The sequence below is a fragment of the Callorhinus ursinus genome, unplaced genomic scaffold, assembly GCF_003265705.2.
Source record: "Callorhinus ursinus isolate GAN/ISIS: 27379988/994484 unplaced genomic scaffold, GSC_fseal_2.0 scaffold77, whole genome shotgun sequence".
In the NCBI taxonomy this organism is placed as follows: Eukaryota; Metazoa; Chordata; class Mammalia; order Carnivora; family Otariidae; genus Callorhinus; species Callorhinus ursinus.
The window spans coordinates 3,240,332-3,261,330 of record NW_027397139.1 but is presented as its reverse complement, the minus strand read 5'-3'; the positions used below and the strand labels follow the sequence as shown (position 1 = coordinate 3,261,330).

Here is a 20,999-nt window from a genome sequence, read left to right as displayed (position 1 = left end):
AACCAGGGGGGCTTAGTGGTGCCAGAAAACCAGAACTCCAGTGCAGCAACCCTGAGACCTCGAGACAGGCCACGCCCAGCAAGTCCCACACACGCGGCCCGTCTGTTTCCTGAAGCTTGCGTCCTTCCTGATCTGAGCCTCACTAACCGTATGCGTTTCCCAGGGTGGCCGTAACAAGTGACCACAGGCCGGGCAGCTTATAACCACAGGGACTTCTTCTCTCCCACCTCTGGAGCTGGAAGGCCGAGACCCAGGCGTAGTCTACAATGATGACAGTGTGGAGGAAGGAGGCCCGAGGCCACCTCTCCATCTGCCCCAGATGCCGGTGGCCCTGAGCCCCACATGGCCAGCAGCGGCCAGCCATGTCCCTCACACTGACCACAAAGTGCTCCCAGGTAACTTTCCCTCCCCTGCATTCCAACACGCTTTTCTGACTTACAGTCACCTCCTTGGGGGGCTGTGTGTGGGAATGAGCTGCCACAGGGACGTTCCCCTACAAGGGTGGAGGGCCATGGTGGGGTTGGGGGGTGGAGTGTGCCATGCTCCAGCGGGCCCGTCCTGGGGTCACAAGTGTAAGATGGGCCCAGGGCAGGCAGGTGGTGACAATGTGGGGTCCTGGAGAGAGGACACCTGGCTCGCTCTGTCACCACATGGGAAGTGGCCTGACGTCGTCAGCTCTTCCAAGCATCCTGGGGAGCTGGGAGGTCTTTCATTATAAAATTACCTGATTTTTAAATGTTGGCAGTAATTCAAAGTTTAAAAACCCTGGGTTCTGGCTCAGCCAGGGGATCAGGGTCAACATCAGCTGTGGACGGCATGCGCCCCTCTGTGTGTTCCTACCCAAAACCACAACCTTAGTCGGGATGCGAGAAAACACCAGAAAAACCCATATCTGGGATGCTCTGCAAAGCTCCTGACCTGTCCTCTGCATGACTGGCCAGGCATGAAAGACAAGGAAAGTCAGAGAAACCATCTCAGCCCAGAGGGGCTTAAGGAGACAGGACAATTAATGTCATGTGCGGTCCTGGGTGGGGTCCTGGGGCAGAAAAGGGACATCTTCTGGGAGATGGGAAAGAATAAGGAAATCTAAGTATAGACTTTAGTTAATCATAACGTATTGATATTGGTTCAAGAGTTGTGACAAATGTACCACACTGATGTAAGATGCTAATACCAGGGGACACTGGGTGTAGGCTATATGGGAATTCTCTGTACTGGCTTTGCAACTTTTCTGTAAATTCAAAACTACATAAGGGAAGTTTATTTTAAAGAAAGGTTTGCAAAGTGCAAACTAGGGGTATTGCTATAACACATTGCAGGATGTTCACGATTGCCTTGTAACTTGCTGTTAAAGGCTCAATGTGTCTTCCAAACTCAACGGGCTTGTCCACTCAGAAGTGACCATCAAATAAATATAAAATATATAGCTATGATAATTTTTTTAGAAATTAAAAAAAAAAAAACTGCCGGGATGGTCAAGCACCCAGGCGTGAGGACAGGGTTTATTTAGTCTATGAACCAGCAGACCCAAGTAGGAGAGCAATGGCAAAAATGGTTAGAAGGTGGGGAGCCCCTTGGGGGACATAAGCCTAGCCCTTCATGGTGGCAGAGGGGCACAGAGGTCCCTGGCCCCCAGCAGCCTCCCAGCCAAGAAGGGCCTTGAAACCACATCAGTGGGCACCACTCCCAAGCAATAACAGTGACCACAGCTGCCCTCTGAGCTGGGGCCCTGAGGATCTTGATGCCACTTCACCCTCACATCAATATGGCTGCAAGGTCAGGAACCACTCCTTTTCTAGTTCGTTAAGGAAAAAAGCTGTTGGATTGGGGTTTTTCTTTTAAGCTAAACAAAACACAAAATATTGCCCAAAGCCAGTAAGAGGAAAAGGAAGAATTCAAACTCAGGTTTAACTCTAAAGTTCACGAAGGGAGAGATCTGGTGTAACCCAGTGAATCCCCCCACTGGAGACACTCAATGTCTGGAGACACTGTGAGTGCTCCTGGCATGGAAGGGGTAGGGCCAGGGATGCTGCTCAACCTCCACAGTGCCCAGGATGGCCCACAAACAATGACTCAGCCCCAGTGTCCACAGTGCTGAAGGGGTGAGCCCCTGATGGACAGGGAAGGAGTAATAGCTTATCATACACCCAGACCTATAAGTGCTAACTCTGTAAGAGACCCAAGACATTGGTAAGTACCAAGAACTGCAAACCGGTACATCAACCAGCACAAGCTAGCTGAATTACAACATTTTCTTGAAAAGATACATTTGTACATGTACTTGCATATGCCAAGGGAAAAATATTCTAGAAAAAAAGCAGAACTGTTAACAGTTACAATGGTGAGTAGGACTGAGGAATGGGAGGTTTATTCTTTGTTTTATACCCTTACATATAATTTTTAATTTTATTTACCATGAGCACAATTGATAATTCAAAAATTACTTCTACTAACTGGGGATTTGATTATATTAATTATCTAGCCCAAAATGCCAAGAGTGCCTAGGCTGAGAAACCCAGATGCATGGAAGATATAATTTAGAGACATGACCACTGAAGAAGTAATATGTTAAAGATTACTTCCCCAGAGAAAGGAGGCAGAGAAATGGGAAACCTGAGAAAGCTTCATGATTAGGAGGGAAAAACAAAGGCAACCATTAATGCAGACCAATATGTAAGACAGAAAGAACTACGGTTTGGGGATAGGAGATGGCATCCAAGTTATGAAATCAAACAAAGTGGCAGCTATGGACTCCCCCACAGGAAACATGAGGACAGATTTCAATTCAAGTGCACAGCCCAACCCGTGCTTTAAAGTCTGTTCCAGCGGCACCTGGGCGGCTCAGTCAGTTAAGCATCTGCCTTCAGCTCAGGTCATGATCCCAGGGTCCTGGGATCAAGCCCCACATCAGGCTCCTTGCTCAGCAGGGAGTCTGCTTCTCCTTCCTCCTCCCCCCTGCTTCTGCACACTCTCGATCTCCCTCTCTCAAATAAGTAAAATCTTAAACAAAATAAAATAAAATAAAAAGTCTGTTCCACGGAGGTCTCTGGGTGGCTCAGCCAGTAGAGCATGAGACTCTTGATCTCAGGGTCATGAATTCAAGCCCCACGTTGGGTGTAGAGATGACTTAAAAATAAAATCTTAAAACAAAACAAAACAAAAGTCTGTTCCATGGAAATTGAGACCATGTGGAGATCAAGTTCTTGTGGAGCTCAGCTCCAGGAACCTGCTTCCCAGTAGGCAGTGGGACAATCACATGCAGTCAATGAGCAGGCAGTCCCACCTGCTACCATACAAAGAAGGAGCCTAGTACTCCCACAAAAAGCAGGCACCATACAGAACACCTCGACACATAACTTACTAGGTGTTGGCCACAAACTTTCTAGAAAAGTAAACTTGAAGCTTTCAGCTCTGAGCTTTTGGCTTCAGTAAGTAGCTTCTTAATTATAAGGGAAAAACTAGGTATTTTTTCTCTGCAATTTTATTTAACATTCTATCATTGGCATTTTCTTTTTTTTTACCTTTTTTTAAAGATTTTATTTATTTGAGAGAGAGAGAGAAAGTGAGAGAGAGAGAGAGAGCACGAATGGGGAGGAGGGGCAGAGGGAGAGAGAGAAGCAGGCTCTCCCTGCTGAGCAGAGAGCCCGACATGGGGCTTGATCCGAGGACGCTGAGACCATGACCTGAGCCAAAGTCGGACACCTGACTGACTGAGCCACCCACACACCCCAGTCATTGGCATTTTCTAATGAAAACAAATATATGGCTGCCCATATATTTACATCGAGTTAATATACCATAATTGATGAACCATCTTCCTTACTATCAGTATTTAGACTGTTCCCAATTTCTGCTTTACAAGTAATGCTAAAGTGAACATCATTATGCCCACCTCTAATTACTTTCTTAGTCTACATTTTTAAAGATGGCATTACGGGATCAGAGAGCATTAAATATTTTTAAGGTTTTTGAAAACACACTACTAAGTTATTATTGAGAAAGATTACTCCATTTTATACTATCCCCCTGTCCACACCCTCATCAACACTGGTATTATTTTTTATTACTCCTCACCTATCGTAAAGGTGAAAAACAGAATCTTCTCTATTTTTCGATAAACTTTTTTACTTTGGAATATGTTTAGATTTGCAGAAGAGTTGTAAAGATAATACAGACAGTTCCTACATCCTTCACCCAGCTTCCCTTAATGTTAACAACTCATATAACCAAGGTACATTTGTTACAACCAAGACAACAACATTGCTACATTACTATTAACCAAATCAAATTCAGATTTCACCAGTTTTTCCACTATTTAATGGCCCTTTTCTGTTCTAGGATCCCATCTAGGATACCACATTGCATTTATCACACTTTGTTGTGATAATGTTGTCCCTAATCCTTAGAACAACCTTATAACCTAAGGTCTAACATCTCCATTTTGCTGATGAGGGTTCAGAGAGGTTAAGTGACTTGCCAAAGTCACAGAGCTGGTGAGCAGCATGGCCCAGATGCAGGCCACAGCTAAAAGACTCCAGATCCAGGAATATTGGGAGCATGATTCCTTCTCTCATTCCATCCTCACTTCCTCCAAAAGTGCAGAGGCTGGTCTCTAATTCCCCACTAACAAACGAGGTGATCCAAGCGAGGTGATATAAGTTGGGTAATTAACCCACAAGACAGAATTAAGTCATTAATTCTTCCCTTCAAATAGCCACCCTGGGGAACTCTTTCAAAGCAATATGCCATCTCATAATGTTTCTGGATGCACCTTGGGAGTCACCTTTGGAGAGAGTAAAAATCTTATACCTGTGACATATGGTCCCACAACTTAGCAATAACATCTCCCACTCAACCCAAATCGGCCCGCTCCTGTTGACTTCTGGCTGGCTGGAAGGCACTCAGATGGTCCCCCCGTGATCCCCAACTCCTGGTTCTCATGTCTTGTGTCGGCACCTGCCCCTCAATGTGGGCAGGACCTGCGGCTTGCTTCTAACCTCTAGAATATGGCACGGGTGATGGGATGTCACTTCCATGATTATCTGGCGTGACAAAGTAACTCCCATCGTGCTGACAGACTGTCCCCTTTGCTGCTGTGACGAAGCAGGTTGCCTGCCGACCAGCAGCCAAAAAACTGAGAGTGGCCTCCAGGTGACAGCCCATTACAAACTTAGCCATGCCAGCAGCCACGTGAGACAGCTCCGAGCTGGATCCTTTCCCAGCTGACACAAGTCGACAGCCCAGGCTGACAGTCTGCAGCCTGACAGACCCTGAACAGAAGACCCAGCTAAGCTGCACCCAGATCCCTGACCCACAGAAACAGGGAGACGATAAACACGTCTCCAGCCACTAAGTTTGTAGTGATCTGTTATGTAGCTTAGCACATAAATACAGGCTGTTTCCCAAAATCAAATCTACCCTCAAAAGATAAAAATGAAGGGGCGCCTGGGTGGCTCCGTCAGTTGGGTGTCCAACCCGTGATTCTGGCTCAGGTCATGATCTCATGGGTTGTGGGACTGAGCTCAGAGTCATGCTCCATGCTCAGCGGGGAGTCTGCTTGGGATTCTCTCTCCCTCTGCACCTCCCCCCACTCATATGCACTCACTCTCTCTCTCTCTCTCTCTCTCTCTCTGAAATAAAATCTTTGGGAAAAAAGGATAAAAATCTGCAATTTATTTGAAACCTACATATTTGTATATCTGCAAATACAAGAGCAGCACAGCCCACTCCTGGAGGCACCCACAACTGCGGCATGTTAGAACGACAAATTCTCCCAAGGTGATTGGTAATGCGGAGGACACCTGCATCGATGTGAAATCTGGGGGGCGGGGGGCGAAGAAAACACAGACTTCCTCAGCTGATGTCCGTAACTCAGATGCTTGCGCTCAACAGCACATACTCCATCAGGCAGTTGTTGTACAGCACGGAGTTTGAAAGCTATTCTGTTGTATACCACCAAAAAGAAAAACTGATTCAGGAAATAACACTATACATTATATATATATCGTACTATTTTTCTTAAAACGGAACTGCTATAACGCCTCCCCCTCTGGCTGAGACTAGAATAGATAAAATCCAGATTTTTACATACTTGGGATTGGTAATGTTTTAACACATGGAAAATGCTATGGGGTTGCAAACTGCTTTGTATTCTTCAAACATATTTCCAACCGTGCCAACCACCCTAACAGTTGGATGTGTTCGTAAATGAACCAAAACAGATTACATTCTTGGGGACAGATGCACCGTGGAAACTAAAGGGTCTCTCTGCTGCGGTGGGGGGGAGGGGGCTAATTAAACCCCTGAACCATCACAGAAAACGGGAGTGTGGGCTTCGTGAAACACCAGGGCTCAGGGAACCTGAGGAAGGGTGAGGACTATGGCCACGTTCAGTGTTACCCAGTGAAAACCGGTAACCGCAAAGACCAGGAAATGCTGGCCAGCAAGAAGGAGAGGTTGCTCAGAGGTAAAGAAGCAGGGACCATTACTTCCCAGCCTAGGCTGGTTAGACACCAGAAATACCGGAGTGCACGGCCCCCCTCCTGAGGACAGCTGTGAAGGACAGCCGTGACCTAAACTGGTTCCTGTGCAAGTCTCGATGTGTACAGAACTGCTAGGAAAGCACTTCCCCAGGGTCCTATAGGGCACAAAGACAAACACATGAAAAACACATATTCCTTGCACAGAGCTCTCAATGGGAGAAGTGGGGGCAATTCTGCCCCCAGGGGACATTGGGCCGTGTCACGATGAGACGCTCCTGGCATCGAGGGGGTGGGGCCGGGGATGCTGCTCAGCTCCCCCAGCGCCTGGGACGCCTCACAGAGAGTGACCTGCCTCGATGTCAGCAGTGCAGGGACGGGGACGGGGGTGCCCCTGCTCAGTCTGGCCCTCAGATCTAAAGGGACTCCTTCATCTTTATTACAGAGACAAATCTGTGTCATCACCACAAAGGGAAAAACGGCCGCTTAATTACATTTCCATATATGCTTTTGGAGAGTTCCCCTAGGGAAGATGGCCGGGGACATCACCTGGAGACAGGACTCCGCTGTGCGTCTCCCGAGCAGTCTAAGCCAGCTGTGAGCCCCGAGTGTCCCTCTGTTAACTGGATATCCCAGAGCACCCCAAAATTTCAAACGTGTTTTCTTTGGCTTTGATCCCTTTACAAACAACAAGGGGCGGTCCTGCCCCCAGGAGACACTGTGCCGTGTCCGAGGATAGCTGGGGTGTTCACGCCCGGGGGCAGGGGGCTACTGGCATTGAGTGGGTGGGCGTTAGGGATGCTGTTTAACCCCCACAATGCCTGAGAACCCCGCAATGCCAACAGTGCCAAGGGGAGACCCTGGCTCCCAGGCAGCGCGTCTGGAGGAGAAGCACCAGGCGGAGGGTCAGAGCGCTCAGTGGCAATTGCACCTGCAAGACAAAGCCACCGAAACCCCGCAGAGCAGATGGTACACCCACGGCGCTTGCAACGATCTCAGCTCGTCACCACCATGACTCTGAGCTACGTGTTCTCACTTCCCCATTTACAGGTGAGGAAGCACGGAGGGAGAGCCCCCAGGAAGCTGGCGAGGGCTTCGGACTTGGTTGGGTTCTTCTTCAACACTGTGGTCCCTGTGTACTCATCCTATGACCTGGGGCAGGCTTCACCACTGCTCGGCTTTCCGACCCGGGGCGCTGGGAACAAGGGCACGCGCCTGAAACGTGGGAGGCAGGGTCTCTCGCCCCCAGCACTGTGGACACTCGGAGCCAGATCATTCTTTGGGGTGGGGCCGTCCCGGTTTAAGGGTTAGATCAACAACGTCGGTGGCCAGGAGGGAGTTTGGCATGGAGGGAGTACTCAATGAAGGCTTCAGCTCCTTTTAATTTTTCTGGGGGCTGGGGGTGTAGGGGAGCCAGGCCCAGCGTGGTGCACTGCTGACCGGAGGGTCAGCCCTGAGCCCTCTGAAGCCTCCGTGGTGAGGCACCAGCATTCCCCTTACTTCCTGCCCCGAGCGGAGACAGGACGCCGCCCTCCCCAGAACCCAGTGTGGCCTGCGTGCTGCCACACCCCCACAAACCGTCACTGGGACGCCGCGAGCCTTCTTGTCCCATCCAGAAATTCCTAATCCTCGGCCACCAGCATCTGACCACCAGGGCCTCCGTATGGGTGTTGGTGGCAGGGTCAGCCCCTTTGGAAAACGGCGTGCCTGGGGTCCAGTCCCTTGTGTGAGGCTCTGAGTGGAAAGGGGGTGGGTGGCTGCAGCTGATGCCAACATGGCCGCAGCAGAACGCATGTGCCAGGCGGATGTGCGGCACCAGAGGCCCCTGGCCCTGAGGTAGGGGCCCCTGTGGCCACTCGTGTCTCAGGGCACACAGCATCCGCTGCTGGGCTTGGGCACAGAGGCACAACAGCGTAATGGAGAAACCACGGGACGCAACCACCCGGGGACGGCACGGTTACCACCCGGCGGGTTGTCCGTCGGGGTTCCCTGGCAACCTGGCCACGCTCGGCATACCTGTCGTGGGGAAATGAGACCAAGTCTTTACTCTGCTCCCACAGGGGCCCTGACCTGGGACGGGGGGATGAAACGCGTGTGCCTGTTTCCCCTTCTGCAACACAGACAGGGGTCCAGACTGGTGGGGCCACGGCAGCAGGCAGCTCCCTCCGCACTTCACCTCCGACCCCATCGGTTTCGTGGTGGCCCACCGCTAGGAGCCTCAGCTCCCGGAGGAGCCTCTGGTGTCAGGTCCACACCCACCACCACGGAATCCCACCCCGACCTGCGGCCCGGGGCCACCCAGCCTCTGCCACGCCATCTTCAACAACCAGGGATCAATGGCTTCCCAAGACAGTCCGTCTGGCTCCCCAGTGAGTCCGGCCACTGTGGTTCTGCCCCCACGCCGCCAGGAACGGGTCTGATGCCTGTGGTGGCGGCTGTTAATATTAAACACTCGTAATAACAGTGCAAACAGAACAGCGACCACCACACCCTCCCAACCCTTCGGACGATCCTGGGGGTGACTCCTGTTCCTTTGTGCCCACGGGGAAACAGAAACAGAGAGATTCAAATCACACAGGGAGAATGTCACCCAGGGCTGAGCAGCAATTCCAACCCCGAAGCCTCACTATGCCACAATGCCCTCCACGTTCCAGAAGGTTCCAGAAAGGCCCATAATTCCCGACCTTTCACCTCTTCTGTACCTTACTCCCCGGGTCCCTCTTCCTCGGCAGTGCCACATCTTAACCTTCCTCACCAGTTTCCCCCAGAGACCCCGGAGCACCTCCCTGCCCTCCCAACCTATATGCTGCACGCGTGGCTGCTGAAGGCCCAGGGCTGGCAAGACCATAGTCAAGGGTGTGGCTGCTGAGCAGCCCCAGACGCAGAGGAATTCACGTCCCTGTGCCATACTCACAAGGACGGGTCATAAATGAGAACGTGCCTGTGATCACAGCTCCACGGGGCTTGACCTAAGGTGGAGGGAGGGGAGGGGCTCTTGGGAAGAAGACAGAGCCAGTCTCCATCGCCCTTAACCCCCTTAACATGCAAGGGTCGCATGTTCTGAAATAGGACCACTTAGACCCAGAGGTGTTTGGGGGCGGGGCGTTGATAGAGTACACAAAATAGAAAATTTATAATGTTAACCAAAGTATACATTTCAATGGCATCTAGTATATTCATGGAGTTGTGCAACCATCACCTCTAACTACTTCCAGAACATTCCATCTCCCCAAAAGGAAACCCCGCCCCATCATTTGTCACCCCCCCCTTACCCCCTTCCCCAGCCCCCGGCCCCCGCGAGCCCCCTTCCCGTCCGCGGATGAGCCTGTTCTGGACGTGTCACCCACGTGGACGCACACCCCGCGTGGCCTTCTGTGTCTGCTTCCCTCCCTGAGCGTCGTGGGCTCGGGTCCGTCCCCGGGGCCGTGTGTGTGGGCGCCTCGCTCCTGCTGGTGGCCGAGGGACGCTCCCGTGCGCGGTGGACATGCTGTGTGTGTCCCTTTAGCTGTCGATGGACACTTGGGCTGTTTCCACTTGGAGGCTGTTGTGAATCCTGCTGCTGCGAACATGGTGGGCAGGTTTTTGTGTGGACACGGGTTCTTGTTTCTCTTGGGTGGACACCGAGGAGTGGAATCTCTGGGCCAGACGGACACCCCACGTTTTAAGTCTTTTGAGGAACCGCCCGACCGCCTTCCAGAGCGGCCGCCCCCTTGTGCTCCCCCCACCCTGGGGGGGCTCCTAGATCCCCCCATCCTTGACAATACTTGCTAGTGCCCCTTTGTTGGATTCTGGCCGTCCTGGTGCGGTGATGCGCTGTCTCACTGTGGTTTTGATTTGCATTTTCCCTGAGAGCTAAAGGACACTGAGCATCTTTCCACGTGAGACCAATAATTTTTTAATTTTTAAAAAATTTTCATTTGAAGTAGACTCCATGCCCAACGTGGGGCTTGAACTCAAGATCCTGAGATCAAGGGGCGCCTGGGTGGCTCAGTCGTTAAGCGTCTGCCTTCGGCTCAGGTGGGGCCCTGGGATCGAGCCCCATGTCAGGCTCCCTGCTCCGCGGGAGGCCTGCTTCTCCCCCTCCCACTCCCCCTGCTTGTGTTCCTTCTCTCGCTTTGTCTCTGTCAAATAAATAAATAAAATCTTAAAAAAAAAAAAGATCCTGAGATCAAGAGTCTGTCGCATGCTTCACTGACTGCGTTGGCCAGACACCCTGAGACCCATTATTTTTAAATACTAGAAACCAGGTACCCAAGAACCGGCTCCACATTCTCAATTCCACGGCTTGGAGAAGTGTGGCAGTCCATCCCCGAGACACAAAAATCCTATGCAAAATGCAGGCGGTGCAATTAGGAGGAGCTACGAAGTGGGGGAGCCCCAGGGCTGGGGTCCTTCCTGGCACACTCCCCCATTCTGAACCTCAGTGTACTCCTCTGAAGACAGGACCCCAGACGGGCACCTCAGGGAGTTGCTCTTGGGGTCAGTGCAGCCCTGGGTGGGAATCACTGCACACAACGGGAAGTGAGACAGGAGTGGCCAGCAAGTCACCTTGCCCTGGAGCAGGAGAAGGGGGGAGGGAGGGAGCGAGACACACCAACAAACAAAAATGGAAGCTCAGCGTAAAGAAAACTGGGCCAGGCCCCCTGGCGACTGCAGACAGAGGTGGCCGGGAGTCCAGCAGGTTCAGAGCAGCGGGTGCTGGAGAACGGTGGGTGTGGGGGGCAGATGAGAGCGGTGGGGGCAGCAGAGAGGCGGCCCCACAAGGGGCAGGCTGACAGTGAGCAAGCAGAGTGTGCGAGTGTGCCCAGAGCAGAGGGCGTTCCAGGCCAGGGAAACGGGGGCGAAACCCTGGGGGCACCAGGGAGAAAATTCAGCTGCGCTGAGAAAGCTGTCCTGGGCGGGTTGGCACAGGGACCCGCCAACCTAGGCTCCAAGGCAGAAACGAGGATGGGGGGGGAGCCGATGAATGGAATCAGCCAGAGGAACTCAAATCCTTCCAGAGCCCCCAGGGCTGAGTAATGAAAGGAGCAGCAAATGGACCAAAGTCCCACCCGGCACAGAAGCACGATCGATAAGTTTAATAATAGGTGATGGGCCCCACGATGCCGCTCCCGCGTATCCACCAGCCCTGAAAGCATCTGTCCACACAGAAGCCTCAACACACGTGTTCACCGCATCACATTCACAATAACCACAAGGCCGAATCAAGCCAAGTAGCCAGCAATGGCTGCAGGGATAAAGACAGTAACGATGTATTCGTACAACAGAATACTATTCGGCCAGAAAATATGAACGTGGATGGACCCCGAGCCCACGACGCTCGGGGAGGGAACCAGACACAGAAGGCCACACGGGGTGTGAGTCCACGTGGGTGACACGTCCGGAACAGGCTCATCCGCGGACGGGAAGGGGGAAGGGGGTTCGTGGGTGCTAGGGGCCTGGGGAAGGGCACGGGGAAGTCTGTGCTTCAAGGGGACAGAGTCTCAGTTTGGGGAGATGGAAAGTTCTGGAGACGGATGGTGGGGGTGGTTGTGCTTCATGCCACTGAGCGGTGCACTTAGAGACGTTAAGGGGCGCCTGGCTGGCTCAGTCGGTCAAGTGTCCGGCTCTTGCTTTCAGCTCAGGTGGGGATCTCAGGGGTGTGGGATCGAGCCCTGCGTCGGGCTCCCAGGGGGAGTCTGCTTGAGTTTCTCTCCCTCCGACCCTCCCCCTGCCCCCGGCTTGTGTGCTTTCTCTCTCTCTAAAATAAATTAATATTTTTAAAAAGAAAGAAAGAAAGAGTTAAGATGGTGAATTTGATGTTACGGGTAATTTGGGTGGCAATGGGTGTGGAGAGCAGGGTGGGACACTGGAGCTGCACTGAGCAGAGACGGAGGGAGAAGTAAATGGGGACGATGTCTGGCACGGGACAGATGCTCGATCTGCGCTGACGGTCACAGCTGACAGGTCCCCTCCCCCTGGAGGCAGGGGGAGGCATCGTCCCGTGGTTGGTGGCAGAGCATCATGAGGCCGCTGAGGCCAGGCGGCTCACTGCCCCGGGTGGCTGGACGGGTGGCTGGAGGCAACCCCGTTCTTCCTGCAGGGTGCTCCCCCCCCGCTGCCTAGCTCCACTTTCAAAGGACACCCAAACCCCTCCCCACAAAACAGCCTGCTTTCCAGCAATCCTTGGCTTTCCCCAGACGCCGCATTGACATGTGAACGAAGACTCACGGTGCTCCCTTGGGCCACAGGCGGGCCGGTCGGGAAGGTAGGAACACGGGCACCGTGAGGCGGTTTCCAGCCTTGGGCAGCACAGGTCCCAACTCTGCCCCTAGAGCTAAAGCTCCCCCTCCTTTTCTTAAAACGTAGCACCTACGCGGAGCTGTGACAAACGCTCAGAGCCGGCTTATGCTTACCTCAGTCACCGGCAGTGGGACCCGTTCATGCCGCTCACCAATGCATGGGTTTGGGACAGGTGGGACCCACGTGTCTCAAATCAGAAGGGAGAGGGTTCTCCCCAGCACCCTGCAGCGTCCATGGCCACAGCATGTGAGACAATGACTTCCCAACTCCCCCAGATGATCTCCAGCCCAGCCTGCATTGGCTATGGCGGAGCCAGGAGAGAGTTTACTCAGGCCGTGCAGACAGACCGCAGAGCTGACAGGACAGAGGATGGGGAATCCAGCATGGGAGAGCGAGGGGTCCCGGGCCCGGGGTTCCCTCAGCACAAGGAAGGAAGGGTGGAGGGACACGCATCCAGGCCTCTGAGCACCTGGCAGGTGGGCAAACACGACCTGTGACTGGTGCCCAAGGTCAACACCATCAGTGACATCATGTGGGTGTCAGGGACCCCTGGTGTGATGTGCCAAGAGGGGTCCTCACCACTGTGTGTTCTGCCCCCAAACCCATAACCTGGTCTGATCACAAGGAAACATCAAGCAAACCCAGATTGGGAGTCGTTGTGCAAAATTGCTAACCGGGCGTCCTCAAGACTGTCCAGGCATAAAAGACAAGGAAGGTCAGAGAGGCTGTCTCAGCCCAGAGGGCGCAGTGCCACGTGGGGCCCTGGGGCAGAGAAGGACATTAGAGGGAAAGTGGTGAAACCCAGAGAAAGCGCGGGCTTTGGCTAACAGCAGTGCGCCCAGGTTAGCTCCCGAGGGCAGCAAGAGCTCCAGGGGCAATACCGGGCGTTAGCTAGCACGGCAGTCACGAGGGGTACACGGGAACTCTCCACACTGCCTTCGAGACTTTTCTTACACCTAAAATCAGCCCAGAGGTAAAGCGTTATTGAAGAAAAAAACAAGTCTCAGAACTCAGTGCACTGTCTTTCTCAGAGGCCCCCTGGGACACTTACCTTACCCCGGGCCCCACTTCTCAGCTTAGGGGACTGGAAGCTGCGAGGGGAGAGGCCTGGGCCAACGTGGGAATGAGAGGCAGAGGCAAGGCTGGCACCAAGGTCCCCTGTCCTCCTGAGCCCCAAACACCCACACACAGGAGTCTGAGGCTTGTGAATGCCGTGGGCACGCTTTTGTTTCCTTTACATAGAGCTGAGGGGCTCCTGGAACTCTTCAGTGAGACACAGAGACGGAGGGAGAGAGAAGAAAGACAGGGCGCCAATCTGTTCCTTAAACAACAAGGAATGTCCGGCCCACCCACAAAGCCCCCCGGCCCCATTTCCTCCCATCGGCCTCTTGCTGCCAACTGAAACAACCGTGCATTCCCAAAGCGGCAGTCTGCCAAGAGACAAAAGGAAAAACAAAACAAAACAAACCTTCCATTTCTCACCCTGGCCCCAAATACTTAAAATTCAGCCTACCTGAAGAATGAATGCTTGTCAGTGCTCAGTCTAAAGACAGAGGCGTTTCTAAGTTCAGCAGGTGTGGAACAGAGACTCGCCCTTGGCTCCAGACAACGAAATTCACCGTGACCCGGCTGGGTTTTCAAGCCTGGCTCTGGACAAACTGTCACTCCTGGACATCATTCTAAAAAAACCGCCCATCGGCTGACGTCAAAATTGTCCATCTGACTATGTGTTTGGAAGACCACTGCTTCATTGTGGGCTGTTTTATTTTTATTTACTCGATATCCTTTCTCGGTTTATAGCTAAAAGCCAGGAGCATGAGACATTTACCCGCAGTTTTATGTTCGTGCGTCTTTAAGTAACGTGATAATAACCATAACTGGCATTTTAAAATGGGATCTATTTGGAGCCATGGTTCATCAAATCTAAGATGCCATTATTTCTAAGATTGGCTGTTACGTCTCGTGACACTAAAGAAAATAAATAATCAGTCTCACTAAGTATGGCATGCCGTTATGGGGAAAAAAATCATCCTACGCGTCTGTCCCCAAATCCTTAACCTCTGCTCAACCAGGAGGCCACGGGGGTTATGAGCTCCCAGCAAAACAGCATCAGAGACCACTCTCTGGAGTGAAGCGTCACTTGCTCTCCCAAGACCGGTGCTTAAATGAATGGATAAAGCTGAACTATGAGATCCCAAGTTCAAGTCCCAGCACTGCCACGAACCCATGAAACCAGGCCTGTCTCCTCATCTGTAAATCCCGCCAGTTAGACTAGCAGCGTTGACAAACTTTTTCTGTAGGAGCCAGAGAACTGGTATTTTTGGCTTTGAGAGCTACATGGTCTCCTGTGTCGTAGCCTGAAGGCCAGTGTAGGCAACACATCAACATGCATGGCTCTGTGACAATAAAACTTTATTGGTGGACAGTGAAACTTGAATTCTATATAATTTTCATATGTCATGATATATTACGCTTCCTTTGATTTTTTTTTTTTTTGAAACCACTTCAAATGTACAAACCATTCTCAGCCCAAGGGCCACATAAAAACAGATGATGAGCTGGATTTGGCCCGAGGGCCATGGTTTCCCATCCCCTGGACTAGACAGTCTAGGGGCCTCTTCTGAAACTGACTTTCTAAGACTTTCAATCCACATTCTCGACCAGCAGATACTTGAGTAGCTCTAAAAACCACCCACAACATGTCCAAATGCTAAGCAACACTCATATACCTTTAGAGGTCTTATTTTCTCCTAAAATTTCCCCTAGTCACTTCCTACGCCTGTGATGTCCAGTATGTGGCACTGAGCACCTGAAATGGGGCTCATCCTGAGACGTCAAAATCTGTAGGTGCAAAATACATAGCAGATTTTGAAGACTTCATACAAAAGAAAGGAAGATAGCTCATTCATACCTTCTTCACATTGATGACATGCTGAAATGTCAGTATTTTGGATATAAGGGGTTATGTAAAGTGTCCCATTAAAATTAGTTTCACCTATTTTGCTTTTCTGAATGTGGCCGGTCGAATGTCTACAATTACATAAGAGGTTCAAATCCTGTTTCTATTCAACAATACAGTTGCTTAGAGTGGAGAACACGGACGAATAATTCATAGAAAACTCCATAGCCTACAGTTACATCTTTCCCAAAAGGCACTCAAGGTTACTAAGCTATTCTTATCACTTCGCCCATGAAGGCAAAATAGTGGAGTTGGGGGGGGATGATGAATCGGTGGAGAACAGAGGATTTTTTAGGGCAGTGAAACTACTCTGTGTGATACCATAATAGTGGATGCGTGACTTTATCCATTTGCCCAAACCCACGGTACAACACCAACGGTGAGTCTGAATGTCACCTATGGACCCCTGGGTGATCATGACGTGTCTGTGTAGGTTCACTGACTCTAACAAATGTCTCACTCTCATGGGGACACTGATAATGTGGGAACCTGGGCAGGGGGGACAGGGTGGTATATGGGAAATCCCTCTGCTCAATTTTGTTATGAACCTAAAACTGTTCTAAAAAATAGTCTATTAAAAAAACCCCAAACATATGTTTTTACTTTAATGCAATCACAGATTCATAAAATCTTATTAGAAATAGTTCAGCCCAGGGTTTCCCAACCAGGGGTGATTCTGCCCCCAGGGGACACTGGGCGGTGTCTGCGGACACCTGTGTTTGTCATGACTGGGGGTGCTCCTGGTATTGAGGGGGTGGGGTCAGGGATGCTGCTCAGCCCCCAACAGTGCCCAGGACAGCCCCATGGGGAAGGCACCTGACCCAAATGTCAGCAGTGCCGAGGGGGAGACCCTGAGTGAAATGACGTGGAAGATTCGGCCCTGCCTCAGGGCTCGCACAAGGGGTGCTGCGCAGCCCCGCCTGTCCCCTGGCAAACCTGTCAGTGCGAAGCTCGTCTCTGGCCTGTCCTACACACAGGACCCCAGCCTCTCGACCCGCGGAAGGCTTCCTTCCTTGCAGCACCTGTGGAGCTAATAGGGTACACAGGCCTGGGCAGGTCTCCACCATCCCAGGGACCCCCACTCAGCCAGGTCGGGGACAGAATGGCCCTGGGTCCCCCGTCTCCACGCCTCCCCACGCATGCACACAAGCATCTCATTCACGTGGTACTCCCGGCGCCTGGCACCCGCTCTGATGCTTAAAATAGGCACACAAGCAGCCTTTGTTGGGGAGAGGCAGGAAGGAAGGCAGGCAGGCAGGCTTCAGACAAAGGGGAGAGCAAACCGCACCATCCCGGAAAGGGGGCCGGTGCTGAGCGGGTGGCAGGGAGGGGCAGGAGGGGCGGGTTTCCGCAGGCAAAGTGAAGGTCACTGTGGAGAGGTGAGGCAGGGCCAACGTCCATGGTGCCACCAAGGCTGCATGAGGCATTTCGATCTTGTCAAGTGGGTGATGAGTTGGTAGAGGTGGCAGGGAAATGACGGTACATCTGTGCCTTAGAGAGCAGATTCTGGCCGTGCGGAGCCGCCCACCTAAGCGGGCCACAAGGCCGACCCACCAGCCAGGATGCGTGGCGCCAGAGACCGAGAAGCACTTAAGTGGAAAAGAGAGACGCAGAACCTGGAGGGCTGACCCTGGGCCACCCCCAAGCTTTGGTTCAACAGGCCACCAAGTGTCAGGAAAAAGCCACTTAAATAGCAGCTTGATTGTTCACTGCCAAAACACGGGGGCAACCCAGATGTCCACAGTCAGGTGAAGGGAGAAACAAAGCGTGTCCGTCCACAGGGTGGAATATTACTCACCCACGAACAGGAGCAAGGTGCCGACGCGCGGCCCCCGGGGACGGACCCCGAGCCCACGACGCGCAGGGAGGGAACCAGACACAGAAGGCCACGCGGGGTGTGCGTCCACGTGGGTGACACGTCCGGAACGGGCTCATCCGCGGACGGGAAGGGGGCTCGCGGGGGCCGGGGAGGGGACAGGGAGTGATGGTTAATGGTTATAGGGATCTTATACGAGTGATGAAAGGCTCTAAAGGTTTATAGGGATGGTTGCACAGCTCCATAAACTTCCCCCAAAACTAAACTCTATCCTTAAAATGCCTGAGTTTTATGACATGGAAATTGTACCTCAATTGAAAACATGAAAAGCAGTAAGATCTTCCCCTTGGCAAAGTTCTCAAGGAAAACAACAGCCGTTTCTGGAAGAGTCTCAGAGCTGCCCGAAGCCCCCCTGCGTGCCAGCTGGCAGGGTGGACGAGGAGGAGGGCAGAGGCCATCCCCCCCCGCCCCCCGGGGACAAGTCACTCCCCCTTTTCAGCGCCCCCAGCTGGTCTCCAAGGTGTGCGGGGCGGCATATGCCATGCCTTTCCTCTAGACCCTGAAGAGAAAGAGGCCAGGCCGAAGGGTAGCATGAGGAAGAAGCAATGAAAAGCCAGGTCCGGAACTGTGGAAAAAACAGCAGGAAGCGGAGGGAGGTTCCTTGGAGGAAGAGGCCAGCCTTAAAGGACCCGGGCGTGCGGCGGACGCGAGAGAACCTTCCCCGAACAGAGATCCAGGCGGGCAGTCACCTGCCGGCTGCTACTGTGGGGGGGCCACAAAGCAGGGCGGTGGGGGGGCGGGTAACTCTATATCAATACCCAGCAATTGTGCAACTATCCTAGTAACCATCCTCTCTAGAAAGCTCCAGAAACTTCCAGAGTCATGGAGGCCACACACAACGGCCTTTTTGTAGGAAACTACAAAGGGCTTCAGGAACAGGACTGACCCAGTAAATGCCATTTTAAAGACTGTTCTTTAAAAATGCAAATGAGAAAATTTGTAACAACACCTTGAACGGAAGAAGAAGCTTCTTACTCTACTACATGGTGTACAAAAATAACGCATCCATTCAGGAAACACGAAGCTGAGTCTGTGTGTTAGGTAATTCATGTTGCATCGTCCTTCCCTTCAAACCATAGGGCCCCGCGCTTTATGAAGCACCAAACAAGAGCAGAAAACAATGGCATCAGTCACAGGATACTTTCAAAGTGAGACCAAGCATCACCCATAGAACTCCAGCATCTCTGCAAGCCTCACGCGCTAGGTTAAAAACAGAGAAACAAATCCAAAACTTTGGCATCTTCCAATGCTTGCGACTTAGCGATTCACCCGTGGGTGAGATCCCTGTAATGCACGTTTAGAAGCCACACAGAAGACTAACCGAGAAAGAAGCCAGCACTGCTAAAATCCTCTAAATGTGTTTTTCCTCTCAAAATGAGAGCACTAGATGACTTACAAAGCAACCCCAAATCTGAATGGCCGAATTTCCTAAGGATCAAAGGTGAGAGATGGTCTTCAAAGGGGAAAATAACCTCGTTTTGCCTAGAACAGGGGCGTCTCCACTGGGGTGACTCTGCACCGAGGGGGCAGCGGGCAGTGTCTGCGGACGGCTCTGGCCGTCACAACTTAGGGTTGGCACCCCACAGACAGGGACCCGCCCCGATGTCAGCAGTGCCAAGCGGAGAGACCCGGGTCCATCATATGAGCTCCAGTTGTCGAGTTCATGTATTTAAAGAGCATATAATTGCAGTCCAGTGGTCCCCTTTGGGGTACACATTGGAATGGCTCCTGGGGGGGGTACACCTAGATCAGAATGACCCATGCAACCTTCTCTTAAGCAGACGTGCCTGCTTCTGGACAAACCTTCAGAATCTCCTTGTCACGGACCCTTCTTCCTTTTTTGTTTTTTTCCCTCACTTTTAATGATACGGACCTTTTCTCCCCCCAGAGATTCTTTTTTAAAGCTCCGGGGGTGATCTCATGTGCCACCCCAAGGCTAAAGGACTGGAGTCAAGCTCCAGCTGATTCCTTCCCTCCGCTCCCCTCCCCCTGTGACAACCCAGTAATTCTACCCACCCACCTTCCCCCCTCCCAAAAAAAAACCTTAATTTAGAACATTATTATCAACGTCTCACGTCCCCTCGCCATGTGCCAGGAGCATGCGAGGTGCGTGCATTCCCTCATCTGACCCCCCAGCAGTCCTGTGAGGTACCTGCTACAGCTTTCTTATGCCTGTTTCGCGGAGAAGCAAAGTAAACTCCCAGAGGCCCCGCGGCCCCGCCAGCAGCTGGAGCCCAGGGGGGGACACAGGCCCGCTGTCCAGAGCCCATTTCCGCAAGACCTCAGCATCCAAATGAACAAGTTTGTGAACTTGGCGTCGCTGCATCCCGGACACCTAGCAACAATCGAAGCCTCTGAGCTGCTGTTCATCACGCTTGTCTTCAACCGCCCACCTTCCAGCCCCTAGCAACCCCCGCTCCCCAGGAAAAACAAAGTGCCACCCACATCCCTCAATACCATCGTCCCCAAAACTCCCACCTTGGTTCCTCGTTCCTGAGCCCAAAAATTCCTGAAAAATTCAGTCACCACCATGAAACCTTTCTGCTTATACCCTACATCCTAGAAGCTGACCTCCCAAAGTAGGTTGGACTCCCATCTCTCCTCCAGCTCACGGGTCACCCAGGGGTTTCTGCCTACCCCCCTCGTACACCAAATGATTAGCCCCCCCAAAAGTAGGGGGCCAGTGGCCTCCACAATCCTTGTAACTGACTTCTAACCAAGACCCCCCATTTCCTCCTGACCAGTGTCCTCCCCCAAAACACACCAGCACCAGGTTTCACAGCGCTCCACCACTGGGCCCCCAGGGCCCTCAGACCCCTGCTGAAAGTGGCCTGGCCCTCCCCTCACTGTGCCCCCTTTCTCTGCTCGCCCGCCCTCCCGGGAGACTCCTCAGTCACTCCTCCCTCGGTCCCCAGCTGCACTCCTCTGTCCCCTCCCGCCTGCCTGCGACCCCCAACTCCCAATGCAGCCCCCTCCCCAGCTAACCTCCACTTTCAACTCCACCCCCAGCCCCTCCTCAAATAACCTCCACCTTCAACTCAAGCACAATTCCCTCTCCCCTGTCAACTCCCAACTCAACCCCCACCCTTCCCCTGCCGCCCTCCACCCCAGTTTGAGCCCGGACCCTCAACTACAGCCCCAGCCCCTTCTTCACTGACTTCGACCCCCAACTCCAGCCGGGATCCCCGGCCCTGGCCCCTTCCTCACTGACCACGACCCCCAACTCCGGCGGCTCCCCCCACCTCGCCCCCTCCCCTCCCTCATTGACCGTGACCCCCAACTCTGGACCGACTCCCGGCCCTAGCCCCTTCCTCGCCGACCGCGACCCCCAACTGCCTCCCGGACCCTTCCTCGCTGACCGCGACCCCCAACTGCCTCCCGGACCCTTCCTCGCTGACCGCGA

General features: G+C 52.8%; 1 protein-coding gene across 3 annotated transcripts in view; it reads right to left on the bottom strand.

Annotated features, from left to right (window-relative positions):
- The window catches only part of GNG7 (G protein subunit gamma 7), a 119,889-nt gene that overhangs the window by 98,371 nt on the left and 519 nt on the right, over positions 1 to 20,999 (bottom strand). Inside the window, exon 1 of one of the 3 annotated variants that reach the window (XM_025861287.2) lies at positions 19,749 to 19,931. The exons of the other annotated variants lie outside the window; for them this stretch is intronic. The gene's annotated coding sequence lies outside the window, so the exon portion shown is untranslated. Of the gene's footprint in view, positions 1 to 19,748; positions 19,932 to 20,999 lie in introns of those variants that run through there. 3 annotated transcript variants of the gene reach the window in all.